Here is an 18308-nt window from a genome sequence, read left to right on the forward strand (position 1 = left end):
AGAAGAGATGCTGTGTAGCTGTAAAGAACACAGACATGGGAGCATACACCAGGCCAAGGTTCAAGACCTGACTCTGCCACTTTCTTGTCATGTAACTGTTGGCAAACCCCTCTGTGCCTCAATTTTCTCACCTGTATCATGGGGATAATATCAGAAACATCAGAAATATCGGGGATGCCGTGAAGATGAAACAAGGCCCATACCAGGTGCTCAACAGGGCCCTGGCTCCTAGCTGGATCACAGCAGATAACCATTTTGTGAAGCTGCAGAGATTAAAGCTGACCCATTTTTATTGATGACCTGCAGGGTGTCATTAAGGGCCTCCTGAGGATAGGGAAGGACCCAGCGCCCTGTCCTGTGACGCCATCTGCAGCTGTGTCTCTAGCTGTCCCTGGGGAGACACACAAATATGTTTCATGAAGAAAGAACTGGAACAAAAGAAAAGGGGCGGATATGAGTGAGGTGCCAGCCAACCATAGAGAAGGACTTTGTGGAACCCCCCCCCCCAGTGCTCTGGCTCCCAAGTCCAATCGTCCTGGCTTGGCATTCCAGGCCCCACAGGTTGAGGCCCCACCTCTCCAGCCCTTTGCCCTCTGACTGCAGACACCGACCTGCAGCTGCCCCAGCTGTCCACCCAACAGAGTGGCCTTTCCTTTCTTGTCCCCACAGGCCAGCTCTTTACGGTTCTCCAGGAACCAGCTCAGAGAGCCCCTCCTGCTCAGGTCCACCTCCTCAGTCCCTGGAAGGGCTCCACAAGTGTTCATTGTTACTATTTTTAATCAGTTAGGCTGAGGCTCAAATGGAGGCTTTGCCACTTCCTGGTCATGCATTCTTGAGTATGTGACTCAGTCCCCCTGGAACCCCACAAAGCCCATCTCACCAGGCTGCTGCAGGGAGGGGGCGACATCCTGCATGTGAAGTACTACGCCCAGGGCTCAGTCCAGGTGTGAAGCCAGCAACAAGACACCAAGGTCCACACTGCAAGACAGCCCACCAGCCTCCCAGGGCCCAAGGAGTGGGCATGAGGCAAGACATTAATTTGCAAGAGAGATGGTTGGTTACCAGAAAGGATGTGAGAGGAAGGAAAAAGAAATCACGATCCTCCCGCTCAACTTTGTAATCAGCATTGATCTGAGGCAGGAGTCACCAGTGTTGCAGGTGTATTGATTGACGGGGCCAGGATGGGCCTCTCAGGGCGATGCGTGCTGCATACACAACGGGTTGGGAACCTGCCCTCTCCGCACGTGGATTACAGGGATTAAAAGTGTCCATAAAGCTCTGAAGGATGTGGTCAGCCTCCAGCTGTGTGAGGTGAAGCAGGGTACCCAGTAGTGTCAACAGCCCTAAAGGGAAGGCAGTGCTTAGTGTGGCATACCCTGTGTCCCCATCTCCACGGAGGGATTCAGGCCATGCTCCCCTGCTGAGGCCGGATTGCAGCCAGAGGAGGGGCAGCAGTGAACACAATGAACAAAATTCCCTGCCTGCCTGGAGCTTACGTTCTCTATATTATAGTCTCAGCTCCAGGATGTATATTCTCTGAGGTCAGAGGCCAGGTCTGTTTCCCTAGGATACAGCCTTGTGCCTGGCACATAGTAGGTGCTTACTTGTTTAATAAATGAGGTCCTTTAGCTCCCATTCACCTGGCTCACACTCCTGGAACATTCAGACTATGAATGCCAGAAATGACGTAGAAGGTACTAAGGCCTGGGGAGGGGAAGGGACATTCCCGAAGCTCCATGGCCAGGTATCTGCCCCACCAGCACCGGAACAGGAGTGCTGACTCCCTCAGGGCAAAGCCTCTTCGGCTCCTGCTCACACCTCCTCAGCATGTGCAAGGCTGCAGAACAGTGATTTTATTAGAGCGTAAAGACAATGTATTTTTCCCTAAAAATAACTGAAAAATAAATGACTGCAGGAGATACTCAAATGTTTGTAAATGTATTAAAACCACGTTATCAGCATATAAAGTGCAGAAGCGTAAACGAGAAGGCTCCAGCCTGCCAGGTGATGACGGGCCTGTTCTGTGTGTGTCCATAAATGAGCAGGCTTAATAGGCACCCACTAAACTGGGTGAGAAATCCCATGCAGGAGGGGAGACAGACCCCATAAAATGAGTTTCGGATCCCTTCTCTATTCCAACTTATCAGCAGTCAGAGTAGAAGACAAAATCTACGTTGTCTTGTATCAAACCAGCATCTTTCACAGAAAATTCCCAAATCACTTTAAGAGGGAAAAATGGCCACTTCTCATGTAGAAGGTGACAGGTTCTAAGATAGAAAAGAAAATGTTACAGAACAAGGAGAAAAAAATATGTAATTTATTGAGATTCTACTGTGTCTGACATGGAGATGAGCAGTTTCAACTCATTTTTTTAAGTCCACCCACAAACCATGTGGAGCAGGTATTATTATTACCAAAGCCCACCTTGAGGCCTGCTCCATAAATATCTGCTGATATCAAACCCCCACTATTTAAGCGGGTCCATGCAATTCACTCTAGGGCAGAAAACAGTCACTCCACCTAATGGCATCCATTAGTCAAGTGTGACAGTGTCTGTTTCAGCAGTTACCTGTTTGCTTGGTCCCACACCCCAGCATCTACTGTTTCCCAAGGAAGGACCACCAGCCTTGGGCATCTCTTGCAGGGGACAGGCGTGTCCTCGAGTGACAGGCAGTTGACAGAGATGGCACGCTGAGCCTCACAACTGGCTCCAGCCCATCTGCCCTGCTTTGTAGAAAAGTGGTGTCGAGATTTTATGGAGAAGGCACAGGCTTTGAGACAGAAGAGCTGGGTTCAAATCATACCTCTAATCCTTATGCACTGTTTATCCTTCACTAGCCCCTCTGAGCCTCAGTTTTCTTGTCTGTAAAGTGGGGATAATACTACTTGCCTTGCAGAGCAGGTGTGAGGACAATATGAGATGATGGATGCTAAACAATTTGCTTGGTCCTTGGCACTTAATAGATGCTCAATAAATGTTGCTTTTTTTCCTCCCCTGACAGGAGGAATAATGACCTCCCAAAGATATCCACATGCTAATCTCCAGAACCTATGACTATGTTATTGATATAGTTTGGATATTTGTCCCCTCCAAATCTCATGTTGAAATTTGGTCCCCAGTGTTGGGGGTGGGGCCCAGTGGGAGGTGTTCGGGTCATGGGGACAGATTCCTTTTGACTGGCTTGGTGAAAGAGCCTGGGCTGGGTGTGGTGGCTCAAGCCTGTAATCCCAGCACTTTGGGAGGCAGAGGTGGGTGAATCATGAGGTCAGGAGTTCAAGACCAGCCTGACCAACATGGTGAAACCCCTCCTCTACTAAAAACACAAAAATTAGCCAGGCATGGTGGTGTGCACCTGTAATCCCAGCTACTCAGGAGGCTGAGGCAGGAGAATCACTTGAACCGAGGAGACAGAGATTGCAGTGAGCTGAGATCACACCACTGCACTCCAGCCTGGGTGACGGAGCAAGACTCTATCTCAAAAAAAAAAAAAAAAAAAAAAAAAAAAAGGCCTGGCACCTCCTCTTCTCTCTCTTGCTTCCTTCCTTTTACCATGTGATGCTGGCTCCCTTTCCCCTTCCACAATGATTGAAGCCCTCACCAGAAGCAGAGGCTGAGACTATGCTTGTACACCCTCAGAACCGTGAGCCAAATAAACCTCTTTTTTCTATACATTTCTCAGCCTCGAATATTCCTTCAAAGCAATGCAAAATGGACTAAGACAGTTATCTTATATGGCAAAAGGGACTTTTCAGATGTGATTAAGGTCATGAACTGTGAGATGGGAGACTGTCTCAATCTAATTTGAGTGAATGAGGTAGGCCCATTCTAATCACATAAACTCTTAAAAGCAGAAGAAGGAGGCAGAGAGATAAGATGGGAGAACACAGAGGAGAGACTCAGAGTGTGAGAGGGAGTCAACCTACCATCACTGGATTTGACGGCAGAAGACAGGGGACATGAGCCAAGGAACGTGGGTGGCCTCTGGGATCTGGGAACACATTCAGCTGGCAGTCAGCAAGGAAATGGGACCTCAGGATCCTAAGGAACTGAATTTCTTTAACATCCCAAATGAACAAAGAGACAGACCCTCCCCCAGAGCCTCCAGGAGGGAATGCAGCCCTGCCATTTCCTTATTCTAGCCCTGTGATATCTGCACCAGACTTATGGCCCCCAGGACTATAGAGATAATGAATGTGTGCCGTTTTTGAGCAGTTAAGTTTGTGATGGTTTGTTAAAGCAACAACAGACACTCAGTACATCCTTCCCTCTGCCCAAGCACTCAGGGACACAGGGATATGTTCACCCTTTCCCAAACCTGCCCCTGTCCTTCATGCTTCTGTCCAGGGAGGTACCACAATGCTTCCACCTGGAGAACTCTTACTCACCCATCAAAAACCCTCTTGCCGGTCACCCACTCTCCACAACACTCCCATATGGATCCATGAGTGCTGGGCCAGGATCAGGTGCAAATGGCCAATGCCCAGCAGTACTTACAGTCTCTGTTCAGTGTTCTTAGAGTCAAACTTCTCCTGCCTTCCTACTTTACTGGCCTCTCTCCTTGAACTTCTGCCATTTCATCCAGCACTCAGCTGTGCTTGGTCTGCTCACATGCTCGGTTGGCCCTTGAGGTCTAGGCCTGCTTTGACCAGGTGAGTGCATTTAAAGCAGGGCCCGGGCAGCAGCAGATCCATTGGCCAGCAAATCTTGACCACATTCTCCAACTCAGCTTCAGCAGAAATAAAGGAGATATTTTGTGTTCCATGTGCCTGACTTGTGGGTCTTTCCTCCACCTGGTTCGTAATTCAGGTGAGGGAGTGCAGGTGTTATTAGATACATGGAAAGAGCCCCGTGTGCCCCCACTTCTCACAATCCCTGTGCAGCTGCCCTGCTCTCATCTGTCCCCTATGCCACAAAAAAGGCCACTTAAATGACCTCTTTGCTGCCAGAACCTCCGTCCCAGTTCACTTGTCCCCGGGTGCCTTCTCAAAAGGCAACTGCCCTGAGCCCATCCTCCTGCCGAAAAAGAAACAAGCCGATGAATCCCTGTGACCCACAGGTGACATGTAAAACCCACACCCAGCACTCAAGGATCCTCCTGCTCTGAGTCTCGTGGCTCCCGACCTCCCATGCTGCTTCCCCTTCGCAGACACCATTGCCGCAGAGGTCCAGAATGCCTCCCTGACTGCAGGGCACCCGCACCTCTGTCCTTGGCCTCTGCACAGCGCCTCAGCCCTCCATGTTCTCCCCGGTCTCTGCCTGGTGAATCTGGTACATCCTCTAGGACTCAGCCCAGAGGTGACCCTGCAGAGCTGACCTTGACCTCTGCCCTGCACTCCCATCAGGGTAGGAGTGTCCATTCTGCTCAACAATAACCTTTAACTGTGGTGGTCCATGGAGCCCCCATTTGTGAGCCCCTGAGGGCAGGTGGGGCCTTTCTCCTATGGACTCCCTCAGGGCTTCTCAGCCCCATCGCAGAGCAAGACCCAGCCCCCAACCACGCATCATGTGTGGAGTCTCAAAGGCATCCAAACTGGATATGCACAAGCCCAAATTCATGAGCTCCCCCTGCAAACCGGCTCCCTTCTGGGACCCCTGCTTGCTGGGGGAATTGGATTCTGGGGGCTATTTACACCTGCAGGGTAGCCCAGCCAGGGGTCCTCAGACCCTGATGCTCAGTGGTATCAGCATTCTCATAACTAGACATCCCTAAAGATCCAGCAATGGGCAGAAGAGGCACACTGGCTGCACCATCCTCAGACCCTCCAAAGCCAACCTATTCACTCTTTAATAAGGAGCCCAGGGAATGTCCACACGGGCCTCAGGCTGGGACCCAAATCACAGTGGTAATGAATTTCTAATCCCCTTCAAAGGCTCCAGTGTCCTCAGCAAACACAGAGCCACAGATCAGAGCCTCTTGTATCCCCCACAGGCTCCTTTCTAAATCAATAGATGAGAAGTCAGGGGAGCCAACCAGGATGGGCCAGAGTGCAGGGTGGGCCTGCAGGAGGTGAATGGAGGGTGGGCGGTCTTGTGGATGAGGCTGCTCGCTGTGGCACTCAGGTCAATCAGTGTCCTTTGCTGGGCAAATTTTACCATGGTGAGCCACATGTGGCTCAGATACTGGGAAGAAGTGTCTTTGCCAGCTGTTAAGAGGCCCACTGGACGGGCACCAATCGCCAGGGCTGGCCAAGCCCCAGGGACAGATCCCGACAGGCCTGGGTTTGAGTCTGGCTCTGCCATCCACAGATGGAGTGGCCTCAGGAGAGTCTCATCACCTCTCAGAGCCTCAGTTTCCACACCTGGATAGGTGTGGGTGGGGTGGGAGGGGAAGGGGCAGGAGCTGGGCCTCACAGGGGCTTGAAAGCAGCACTGGAGGTCTGGATCTTTGCTTTAGGAGCAGGAGGAGCCCCTGGGGGGTTTAAACAGTGGGAGGACTGGAGGGGTTTGCATTTCAAACAGATCACCCAGGACCTTTATCTCAGCCCTGCTGCGGCTTGTGGGGACAAAACGGTAAAATACTGCTGAAAAGCTTAGACCGGTGACGGCTCCAAGCAGCTTCCAGGAAATGGCAGCAAATGTTTCAGGGTGGAGGTGCGTGGAGTGTGAGGTAGACCCGTGGACCCTGCAGCCCTGCCAGTCTGAGCATGTTACTCACATTTCACTGTGCCCTCATAGTGCCAAGTGAGACAGGTGTTATTAAAACTCATTGTACAGGAGGTGAAACTGAGGCTCAGTCCTGGAATGGGAGGGACCTTAGAGATGTGCTCTCAAGGCCCACCCACACCCCTTTCACAAAAGAGAAAACTGGGGCCCAGAGAAGGGCAGTGGATTGCCCGCAGCAAATTGTCCAGTTCAGAACATTTAATAAGGACCAAGCTATCACCAAGGACTGAGAACACAGAAATGAATCAGGCACAGCCCCCACCCTGTCTCTTAGCAGGGAGAGAGCAGCAGAAGTCCTAATACAAATCAGGAATTACAATTTAACATGAAATGAACAAGGCACAGAAATGATGCAGAGAAGAGATGAACTCCATGTAGGTCTGGCAGGGGTGAGGAGAGGTAAATCAGGGAAGGATGCCGGGAGGAGGTGGCAGGACTAGGACCAGAGGCCTGAGCTCCTCCCTCCCCATCTGCTTCCCTCCAGCCTCAGGAAAGAAGGGGAGTCGGGCAGGGCCGGGGCACATAGGGTCTGCAGGTACATCAGGATATTGTCATTCATACAAGAGCAATGAGGAGACACAAAAGGGTTTTAAGCCAAGATATAACACGGTTAGACTTATTTTCAACGCATCACTTGGAACTGGAGGAATATAGTCATCTCTGCTATTTTTTCCCTCTAAAAACACTTTTTAAATTGTCAGAAACAAAAATGAAATGCCCTGTAATCTCACCTCAAGATATTTATTTCTACATTTTTTACTTACCTAAATAAACATGTCAGTTTTACATAACAGGCATGCACACATACACATATGCATTTTTAAATCCCTCTAGTTGATTTTTTTTCCATAACTGTTGCTGAGTGCCTACTATGTGCCAGGCACAGTCCCTGGGACCCAGCAGTGAACAAGGCTAATGAAGGGCCACTGTGCTCAGCAGCTCCAAAGTCCTCAGCAGGAGTCCTGGTGCCCACAAGCAGCCACAAGCAGCCAGACACAGCGTGGGCTTCCCAGGGAGACACACCTGGGGTGGAATCTGGCTTTGCTCAGTCACTCACTGGGTGAACTTGGGCAGGGGGCTTTACTTCTCTGTACCCTATGTTCCCAACTATTAAATGAGGACTATAATCCCCACCAAACAGAAACAGAATAAAATGAGCCCAGGAAAAGCAAAGCTCTGAGAAGTTTAATAACCAGAGGTCTCCACTCTGCTCTGTTCCCCTGACCCTGCCCCCACCATGATGCTGTCAGAGTTCCAGCTGTGGGCGTCTTTCCAGCACCATCAGGATGTAGTTGAAATGTGGAATGGATGATGCTGGGCAGTCAGTTCACCCAGTTCCCTTTGAGTCCCCATCCCTCTGCCCAGGTTGTGATAGGAACCTCTCAATTTCAGCTGGGCTGTCCATGCTCTGGTTCCCAGTTTCCAATGTCTCCTGGGGCCTCTGAGGCAAGATGACACAGGACGGGAGGCTGGAGAGCCAGTGGAAATGAGGGACTGGGGGCCTGAGGGGCTGGGGTCTAGGAGACTGAGGGGCTAGGGAGCTGGGGGGCTGGAGGACTGAAAGGATGAGGAGATGGGGGGCTGGAGGACTGAAAGGATGAGGAGATGGGGGGGCTGGAGGTCTGAAAGGATGAGGAGATGGGGGACTGGAGGACTGAAAGGATGAGGAGATGGGGGGCTGGAGGACTGAAAGGATGAGGAGATGGGAGACTGGAGGACTGAAAGGATGAGGAGATGGGGGGCTGGAGGTCTCACAGGAGGAGGACTGAGGAGCTGGGCAGCTGGAGGGCTGAGGGGCTGGGGGGCTGGGAGGCTGGGGAACTGGGGGTCTGGAGGGCTGAGGGGAAGAGGGGCTGGGGAGCTGGGGGTACTGAGGGACTGGGAGGTTGGGGGACTGAGTGGCTGGGACGCTGAGGGACTGAGGGACTGAGGGACTGAGGGGCCAGAAGGCTGGGGAACTGAAGGACTGAGGGGCCGGGAAGCTGGGGGACTGAGGGACTGGGAGCTAAGGGACTGAGGAGATGAGGCGCTGGGGGACTAGCTCCTGCTCCACTTAGGACCTGGGTCACAGGGAGGGGGCAAGTGTTGGCCTCAGAAGTGAGGAAGTTGGGGATCTGGCTGGGAGTAGAGAGGACTGTCTGCTTTCAGCTTTCACAGAAAACTAGGCATTCCCACCTTCACAGGGGAATCCAGAGAAGAGAACACTGGTGGAAAGGGGCCTTAGAGCCAGGCAAGGACAGGGAAGTGGCGCCACCAGCCACTGCTCCTGTGAAGCCTGGTGGGGCGTTAGGGTGAGCGGGCCCAGCTCCTCTTGCTGTTCCTGGTGGAACAATGGGACGGGAAGTGAAGGGGAGGGAGACTGTTTTGTCACCATTTGAGCTGAGACGGTCACAGAATCTCGGAGCTGAGCAGGTCTTAGCTTTAGCTCCTTGAGTCCAGGTCGCTGCCTGGAATCCCCCTGGGGTCCAAGGATCGTTGGATGAGCACAAGGAACACAGCAGGGCACACACTGTGCTCAGCCTCAGAGCCAGGGGCGCTCAGGGGTGGGGGCCGTGTGTACCCAGAGAGCCCAAGGCTCCCTGTGGAAGCAGATGCTGCCGGATCCAGCCCACTGTCCGGGCCACACCCAGTACGGCCAAACCTCCTGGTTTTTCAAGAGAAAAGGAAATTAGATTTTTGCATGTAAAATCTCACTTCTTAAACTTTGCCAACTCATTTGATTTTTTTCAAAAGACATTTTAAGGGGGAAACAAAGCACATCCGCGATGTGGATGCATCCTGCTGGCTGCCCCTCTGCAAGCCCCGACCAAGTAAATTCACAGTGTACTCAGCAGGGATGAGGTTTCTTTGTCAGGGGCCTTAAGTGAAGTCCAGGACAGGACAGAGGGAGTGTCTCTCCCTCTCTCTTTCTTTCTCTCTGTCTCTCTTTGTCTCTCTTTCTCTCTCCATCTCTCTCTCTCTCTCTGTCTCTCTATCTCTTTCTGTCTCTCTGCCTCTCCCATACTTGTCATCTCCTCTCTGCCTCTCACTCCAGCCCTCCACCTCCGCCCCCTCCTTTCTCTCCCTCCTTCCTTTCAGTGACTGTGTTTATTTTCAGAACCTCAAAAGCCTTCCCACGCCTCTGACATTTACTCTTTGGAATTAGAATATTTTCTATTTCTTTTTCCCAAAGCGAGGCTGCTGGGTAAGATTTCCCTGGGGTTCCCACCTGCCCTTCTGGAGGTGAACTGCTGGGGCCAAACCTGGCATAACTCAGCCCAGAACTGACTGCATCAGCCAGCAATTATTAGACACCCACTGCGCACCAGGCTCTTCTCATGAATTATCACCTTCAGTTCATGTAAGAACTCTGGGGGTTTGGTGGTACCATCTGCACATATCAGATGCATGAACTGGAGGTTAAGTAATGAGTCTGTGCTCCTTCAGCAAGTAGGGGATGGAGCAGGGATAAAACTCATACCTCTCTCACTCCAAAGCCCATTTCTTTCCTCTGTGCTCTGCTTGCAGCATTCATGGGTTTACTGGTGCATTGAAGGGCATGCAGCACTTGGGCAAACCAAGAATTTGGGAGAGGGACATTCCAGACAGAAGGAACTACAAGAACCAAGGCCCAGAGTTAGGAATAGAACCTGTTTGAGGAGCCAGTCAGTGAGGCTGGTGCAGAAGCTTCAAGCCCTGGAACAGGAGAGGATGGGCACAGCTGCGGAGGCAGATTCTGCTCGTGTAGGCCAGGGTTCTCTGGTTGCAAGTGACAGAAAACTTAACTCATCCTCACTAAACTTAAAAGGAAATGCATTGACTCATCTAAGTGGGAAGTGCATGGGGATAAGGGGCTGTTCTCAGAGGGAGAATGTCCTCCTCAGTCAAGAAGAAGGATGAGAAGAAGGGGGAGGAGGAGGAGGAGGAGGAGGAGGAAAAGGAGGAGGAGGAGGAGAAATAACTAACAGATCCCATGAATAAGCACATACCAAGAGTTTTCTACGTTCCAGGCATTGCTCTAAGCACTTTATATACATAACTCATTTATTCCCATAATTCTATGAAGTCCATGTTACTGTCTCCAGTCTATAGTTGAGGAAACTGAGGCTCAGAGAGGCTAAGTAACTCCTTCAGAGCCACAGCCAAGCCAAGGTTTTGACCAAGGGAACCTGGCTTCACAGTTTGAGCCTTCACCACTGCACTGCACAGCCCCAAAGCAGGACTGCCAGTGAGCCTCATCAAGGTCCACCTCAACCACAAAGCTGAGTGACTCCCTTCGGTAGGAGAAGAGCCCTCAAATGTTCCTAAGCAAGGGGCTCATGTAGTCAGGGCTGTATCTGAGAAAGATCACATGGCAACAGCATGACGGCAGGTCCTGGGGGGCAGGAGTTCTGGGCAGGAGCCCACAGGGAGCTGACAGGGACAGGGCAGTGAGAAGCAAAAGGAGGGACCCATGTGAGATGCTTGTTCATCTCTCCTTGGCCACTTGTCTTTGCACTGGTTGCACAGTGGCGAGCACAGGAGTTTGCTGTGACACCCAGCCTGGCTCTAAGGGTCCACCTGCATTGGCATCCTTTGCCAGTGATCGTTGCCTCCAGAGGGAAGCAGCCAGGGAGGGCCCTGCCTATGCTCCCCAGTGCCTGGCCATAGAAGCAGGCCTGGCTGCAGCAAGGGCCCCCAGCAGGCTCTGCCCAGCATGGATGGAAAGCACGTGAGCTGCCTGCACCCTGCCACCCTGTCCTCCCTCAAAAGGAGAAGGCAGGCAGAGGCCAGGGCTTCACTGGGGATCCAGCGGGTGTCAGGAACGCAGCCTGTCTCCCTGGGTTCTAGTCTGGACATTGGATAGAAGGCTGGTTGGCTCCAGGTAAGATGGATGGAGCTGCTCTTCACAGGGTGACTGACTTTGCTGGAAACAGGAAGGTAAGTCGCTGCCCCATTTGGAACCTGAAGGGAAGCAGAGAACAGAATCTGGCTCTGGAGTGGGGAGAAGCAGTTCCTTTCCCCTGGCAGCATGGGGAGCGGCAGTGCAGACCCACTGTCATTCTTCCTCATTGTCACCCACCAGGGAACTCCAGGAGGCTCTGATCACCAAAGACCAGTAAGGGCCATGGACCAATGACATCCCTTTCCTCAGCTCCCAAGTGACCAACCCAGCTGTGCTGCTGGACTTGGCCATCTCTTCTCACCATGCCTTGTCTCAGTTCAAAACCCATTACCTATGGAATAAAAAATAAACCCACCCGGCACTCAAGATCTCCGAAGATATGGCCCCATTTGATCATCCTGGGAGTCCCTGCCAGTTGTCTGGGCTCCAGCCAATTCAAACAACCTGCAGTTCATTTGTTCATTCATTTTTCCATTCATCCACAAACATTAATTGAGTGTCTATTATGCGCCAGGCTCTGTTGTTAGGGATACAGAGGTGAACAAGACAGGCACAACTGCCCCCACCCCAGGGGAGGAGATAGATGTTCCACAAGCAAAAACTGCCCCTCATTCTAAAGCCCCTGCCACTGTGCATTCGCTCTTGCTGTGTCCTTCGACTGATCCATCTATTGACCTATCTATCACCTATGTCCGTGTAATTCTGGACACATAACTGTAATTGAGGAAACTCAGGCCCAGAGACGCTGTCCAAGTCCTGCTCCTCCTCCTCCTCCTGTGTCTGCATCTCAGAGATGGCCTAGCACCCCAGGCCGAAAACTTGTGTGTCTCCCTTCCTTTCTTCTCTCCTCTTACTCTCCCCTGAAATCAATCATCAAGACCTAAACTCTAAATCCTGACTCCCCTAGCCTTCTGCTCTAGTTCTGCACCGTGCCCTCTGTCCTGGTCCTCTGGGCCAGCCTCCATCCTGACCACACTGTTCTCAGTCTCTCCATCCCCAATTCAGCCCACACCAGCAGCCTGATATGCACAAATACGACCGGATGATTCTTCTGCTCAAAAGCATTTAATGGCCACCCAGAGTGATTCCCAAACTCCCCCACATGGCACCCAGGCCACGCATGACCCATCTTCCATTTACTTTTCTGACCTTGCCTCTCCCTATCACAGACCATTTCAAGGTTCCCATTGCACCAGGTTCTCTCCTCCGGCCTCCGCTCATGCTGTTTCCTGTGCCTAGTGCACTTTCTTTTTCAAGGCCTTGCACAGGCATCAGCCTCTCTGGGAAGCCTTTCCTGATCCCCAGGCTGGGTTAGATCTTCCCATCGTGCACACACTCACTGCACCATCCCTGCCCCATCAAGCCTTCCACTTTCCCCACCCTCTCCCACCCCCATGCTCTCCTCCAACACTGCTGGCCAGCAGGTGGCTTTGCTCCATGCAGTGATTCAGGGACCCAGGCTCCTTTTATCTATAGCTCATGGCTCTGCCCTCCTCTAAGGCCTCCAATCCTTCTGCTTTCCCTGGCAAAGGGAAAAGAGAGAGTGGAGAAAGTACACTTGCTTCTTAATGACCTTGGCCCAAAAGAGACACACACATGGCTTCCCCCAACCCACCAGTGAGAACTGGTCATGTGGCCCCACCCAGATGCAAGGGGAGCTGGGAAGTATAGTTCCGGCCTGTGGAGCCCCTTCCCAGCTGCATGTCTGCACAATCCGTTACATCTGTCACCACCTTTTGGTCATCATCACTCCTTCAGTTTGCCTAGGCTGCTGCAATAAGGTACAACAAACTAGTGGCTTAAAACAACAAAAGTATTCTGTCTCAGAATCAGAAGGCCAGTGTCCCAAATCAAGGTGTGGGCAGGACCGCGCTCCCTCTGAAGACGCTGGGGAAGGATCTGTTCAGGTCTCTCTGCAAGCTTGTGGTAACCTCAGACATTCCTTGGCCATCTTCTCCCCACATCTCCTCACATCATCTTCCCTCTGTATCATCTCTGTGTCCAAATTTCTTCTTTTTATAAGAACCTCAGTCATGTTGGATTAGGTCCCACACTAATGATCTCATTTTAATTGGATTACCTTTGTAAAGCCCTCATTTTCTTCTTTTTTTTTTTGAGATGGAGTCTTGCTCTGTTGCCAGGCTTGAGTGCAGTGGCATGATCTCAGCTCACTGCAACCTCTGCCTCCTGGATTCACGTGATTCTCCTGCCTCAGCCTCCCAAATAGCTGGGACTACAGGCATGTGCCACCATGCCCAGCTAATTTTTGTATTTTTTAGTAGGGACGGGGTTTCACCACGTTGACCAGGCTGGTTTCGATCCCCTGACCTCGTGATCCACCCGCCTCGACCTCCCAAAGTGCTGGGATTACAGGAGTGAGCCACCATGCCCGGCTGGCCCTATTTTCAAATAAGGTCACATTCCGAGGTACTGAGGGTTAGGGCTTGAATATATATTTTTTGGTGGTGGCAGGGACACAATTCAACTTATAATCATCATTATCTCCACTTCATTAGCTACACTGCTGCCATTTCTACCATCATCATCAACTACATCTTCTGGGGTCCTGGTGGAGGGTGGAAAGGGAGGTAGTTAAGAGTTCAGGCTTTGGGTCAGACAGAAGTGGATTAAAGGCCATCTTTCCATGGGCTAGGACTTCTTTCTTAGTCTTCCCAGAGGAGGCAATGCCCGTGCGAGGTCTGGAAAAAGTAGGAGGTGGCCAGTGGGAGAGAGAACACGCACGGGGCAGAAAGTAGAGGAGCACTGCCCTGGGAGAGCAGGGGAGGGAAAGGTGCTGAGGAAGGACAGCAGCTCAGAAAACAATGTTTCCAGCTGGCTTTCAGCATTACAGGTTTTGAAATGTGATACTCGAAAAGCAACTCAGTTGAAATGGAAATGTGTTATGATGGGTAAAACAGGGAGAAAATGGAAACCCCACATCTTTTCAAGACATGTTTTACATCACTCCTGAAAGGAGATCTCCTAATAAAAGTGGCCCGAAGCTCTGAGACCATGGAGATGAGCACGCCGAGCTCCAGGTGCAGTGATGCTGGCAGTAACTATAGCCTACTTCTGTCAATCTTGGCTAATCTGGGACGCAGCCAGAGGAGAGGGGGGCCTCACACTGAAAATGGGGGGGGGTGCTGAGAGGAGCCAGGAGCCCCACTTGCCATCAACTTGCTGAGTGACCCTGGGGAAGTCACTTATAGGCTCCACACCTGCTTTTCATCTCTGATCCCCAGCAGACACAGCCCAACCTCCCTTCCCAGCCTCCCTCCATGGAGTATTTCATGTGGCTGAGTAGGGAAACAAGAGAACACAGGATTTTATCAGCACTGCAGGGGCCTGGGCTGCTGTCTAATGTCCACCTTCTGCAGGTGTCAATTACCGTTTCCTGCTTCTCTGCTGAGTGCCCAGCCCTGTGGGAGGCCTCAGGACCCAGTGCTCACTTCCAACATCGCCGAGCAGGAGGCATCCTCCGTGCAGCAATTCAGAGCCCCAAATCCCTTCCTGTTACTCTCTCTGTCTTTGGGGCTGTGGGACAGGCACCGTGCTGAGTGCTTTGCACACAGTGATTCAGTCAACCTCATGGCAACCCTATGAGGTCTGCACCGTTATGTCCCCATTTCATAGACAAGGAAACTGAGGCTCGGGCTGGTTAAGTATTTGCCCAGTGTCACCTAGTTAGTGAGCTGGGATTTTGACATGGGTCCTCTGGCTCCAGAGTCAGTACCTCCAGACCCTAACATTCATGCTAACATGCCTCTCATAATGAAAATGATAGCAATAGCCAACAGGTACTCAGCACTCAATGTATGCCAAGTGCTGCACTAAGTACCTCACAGCCTTAACTTCCTGAGTCTCACATCTGCTCTAGGAATCAGGTATTATCATTAATCCCATTTACATTCAGAGGAGCTAAGTAACCTGCCTAATGTCACATAGCTGGTGCTTTTCAGAAGAAAGATTTGAACCCAGAGCCTTCCCATCATATCACAACCCCACTGTTCTCTGCTCCTCTCCAACCACGGATCTCAATAATCCATCACAGATAAAGATAAGTAACATTTAAAGAGCATTTACTAAGTGCCAGGCACATAGCTTAACCCAGGGCCTGACATGCAGTTGGCACTCAAAACACGTCTGTCAATGAGTTCACTTCACATCTGGGAACTCATTAAGGCCCCACAAAAGTACCCAAGTGGATCTCGTTTCCATTTTTTAAGAAGGGAGACTGAGGCTTAGAGAGGTTAAGTGACTTGGAAGAGGTGGGGTTAGGGTTTGACAAAGCTGGTTGGTTTGCAAGACACTCTCCAGGGGAGACCAGACTCTCCCCAGCCTCACCCCATGGAGCTGGGGAAACATAGAGAGAAGAGGTCTCATTTCTCACAGCCTAGCTGGCAAGTGATGACCCGGTGGTTTTGCCAAGGTCTGAGGCCGGGAGCCACAGGCTGCCATCTGGGTGAGGAGTCCAGTTGTATCCATTTTAATACTCATGTAACCAAACAGGAGCTTGTGAATCAGCCCCATGTGAGATCAGAAGCTGCAACTGTGGTGTTTGCTCCAATCGTGCTTCATCCCCCAAAACTCCCCAACCAGGCTGATGGCCCCCACTCCAGCGGGGCCCAAGTCTCCGCCACAACATCTCCCTCCAGGCCTCACCTGGCCACAGCTCCACCACCTCTGGGGAGAAGCAACGATCCCTGCCCTGTTCTGGCAGCTCACCAGATGGTAAAGTCCCTTCTCCTGAGCTGGACTGTGCCTCCTGGAAGTTCCTCTCGAAGGCCTGGGCTCTGCATCTGGGAACAACACAGAACAAGTAGAATCCTCCACCCAACAGCTTTCAGACAACGCCAACCATGTCAATAGCACCAACTCTGCTAAACTGACATTTGTAGAGCGCTCCCTGCCTGCCAGACACTATACAGAAATATTCAGTCTCATTATCTCTTTCAGTCTCTTAACATCCTGGGAGGCATGGGTTGTTGTTATCCAATTGTACAAATAAGGAAACTGATGCCCACAGAAGCTAAAGGGTCTACCCAAGACCATGCCAAATTGAATGCCCAATAAACACCAGCTGTTGTTGCCCTCTCCTCTCTTCCCCACCCTTGGGTCCTATTGACATAGTGCTAGGGAACCTTTCTTCATTCTCCTACAATCCTAGAATGACCCTTGGGCTACAGAACCAACCAAACCTGAAACCTCATTCACCCCTGGATTCTCGTCACATGTACTGATGAATGTCATTACTATATAAGGCACTTTGAGGTGTGGCTTTATATATTTGAAATCTGAGATTATAGATTCAAAGGCCATGATAATTTACAGGACTGATGTGATTGTGAAGAGATTATCGATGAAGTACGCAGAAAGTCAGGAGAAAATAGAGACATCAACGTGATTCTGAATCCACACTATTGCCACCTCCTACCCATTTCTCATTTCACAGCTCTGAAAACATGCTTTGCACAGGACACCCCCTCCCTAACCCTCTGGCACAGTTCTGATGAGACCCATCCTCTGCACATGAGTAAACTAAGGCTGAGAGATGGAAAGTCACTGGACTGAGATAACTCAGCTAGCAAAGTGAAGGGCCCAGAAGTGGACCCAAGTTGTCTGATGCTGAATAGTGAGCCTTTCCCCGCACCGTGATGCTCAGTTGTGCCTGGCACCAATGTGTTGCCTCTCAACTCCAAATCTAACCTCCTTTGCTCTCTTTTGGTTAGCAAAGCTAGATCCTGTAAACATTTTTCCTTTGCCAGTTGGCTTGATGGTAATCTTTGTCAATGGAGGGTTCTGGAAGGAAACAGCAGGCACGTAGCAGTGGGGAGCATGCTTTCATCCCTGCTTCAGGAGTGCTGACTTCCAGATAGCACCCAGGAGGACACCCAGAAAGCACACTGAAGGGCCTACCTACACAGCCAAGCTCCAGCCACCACGCTTCTCACCTCCACCAGACTGGTCCTAGAGACCCTCTAACCATACCCCGCAGCAAGCCTCCCCACCACCTGGACCAGCTCTAGCTGAGCCCTGAAGCAACTCTCTTGGCCAGTGGCAGAAGACGTGTCACACCTTCTGAAGAAATCTGAATTTCAGCATTGGCGGGGAGTGGTGGAGAGAACTCTTCTAAGTTCCTCCTTCTTTCCCGGCTCACTCACCCTTAGTCCTAGGGGTAGCAGACGCTTTCTGTATTTGCTGTTTCTAGATCCTTCATATTCTATATCCTCTTCGTAGTTTACTAGTTAACAATTCTTAAAGATATTAAATTTTTTTTCTGTTCAAATTTGTGACATGGCTTCTGTCTCCTGATTGGATCCTTACTGATACAGAACTGATGCCGAGAGTGCTCCCAGGAGACAGACCTTCAAAGGCAGCATCTTGATATTGGTTTGATCATACCCCTGGACTTGAGCACAGTGCTAGCTCCTTGCTAATGGGAAGCGGGCTGCTAGTAACTCTCAGCAGGGAGTGGGTCACAATTAACTGAATCATCTCACCACTGGTTGATTGTGATGAGGTGCCAACTGAAGCAAGTGCCTCGGAGCACGAGGGGCCCTTCCACAGGGCCACTATGGCAATAATGACGATTTCAAGAACTGGGGTGTGTGATGGATGCTCCTGGATGCACTGAATCATGCACAGAAAGAAGTGAAAAGCTCAATTCCTTAAACTCTTAGCTCATATCATTATCTGAGAACCAGAGGGATCCCATAACAACCCTAAAACATTTTATTTTTATAGCCACAGGACAGATATTGCTGAAAATCAGATACAATT

General features: G+C 51.0%; 1 long non-coding RNA gene across 2 annotated transcripts; it reads right to left on the reverse strand.

Annotated features, from left to right (window-relative positions):
- Positions 1-173: 173 nt before the first annotated feature.
- On the reverse strand, positions 174-17937 carry LOC105494586 (uncharacterized). Of its 2 annotated transcripts, none has more exons than XR_011609396.1 (3): positions 17690-17937; positions 16191-16327; positions 174-391 (listed from the first exon to the last, which is right to left on the reverse strand). It is a non-coding gene; the product is annotated as an uncharacterized lncRNA (long non-coding RNA). The 2 variants fall into 2 exon arrangements; XR_011609397.1 differs by lacking the exon at positions 174-391 and adding an exon at positions 1977-2267.
- Between the last annotated feature and the right edge of the window lie 371 nt (positions 17938-18308).

Source organism: Macaca nemestrina, chromosome 1 (genome assembly GCF_043159975.1).
Source record: "Macaca nemestrina isolate mMacNem1 chromosome 1, mMacNem.hap1, whole genome shotgun sequence".
Classification (NCBI taxonomy): Eukaryota; Metazoa; Chordata; class Mammalia; order Primates; family Cercopithecidae; genus Macaca; species Macaca nemestrina.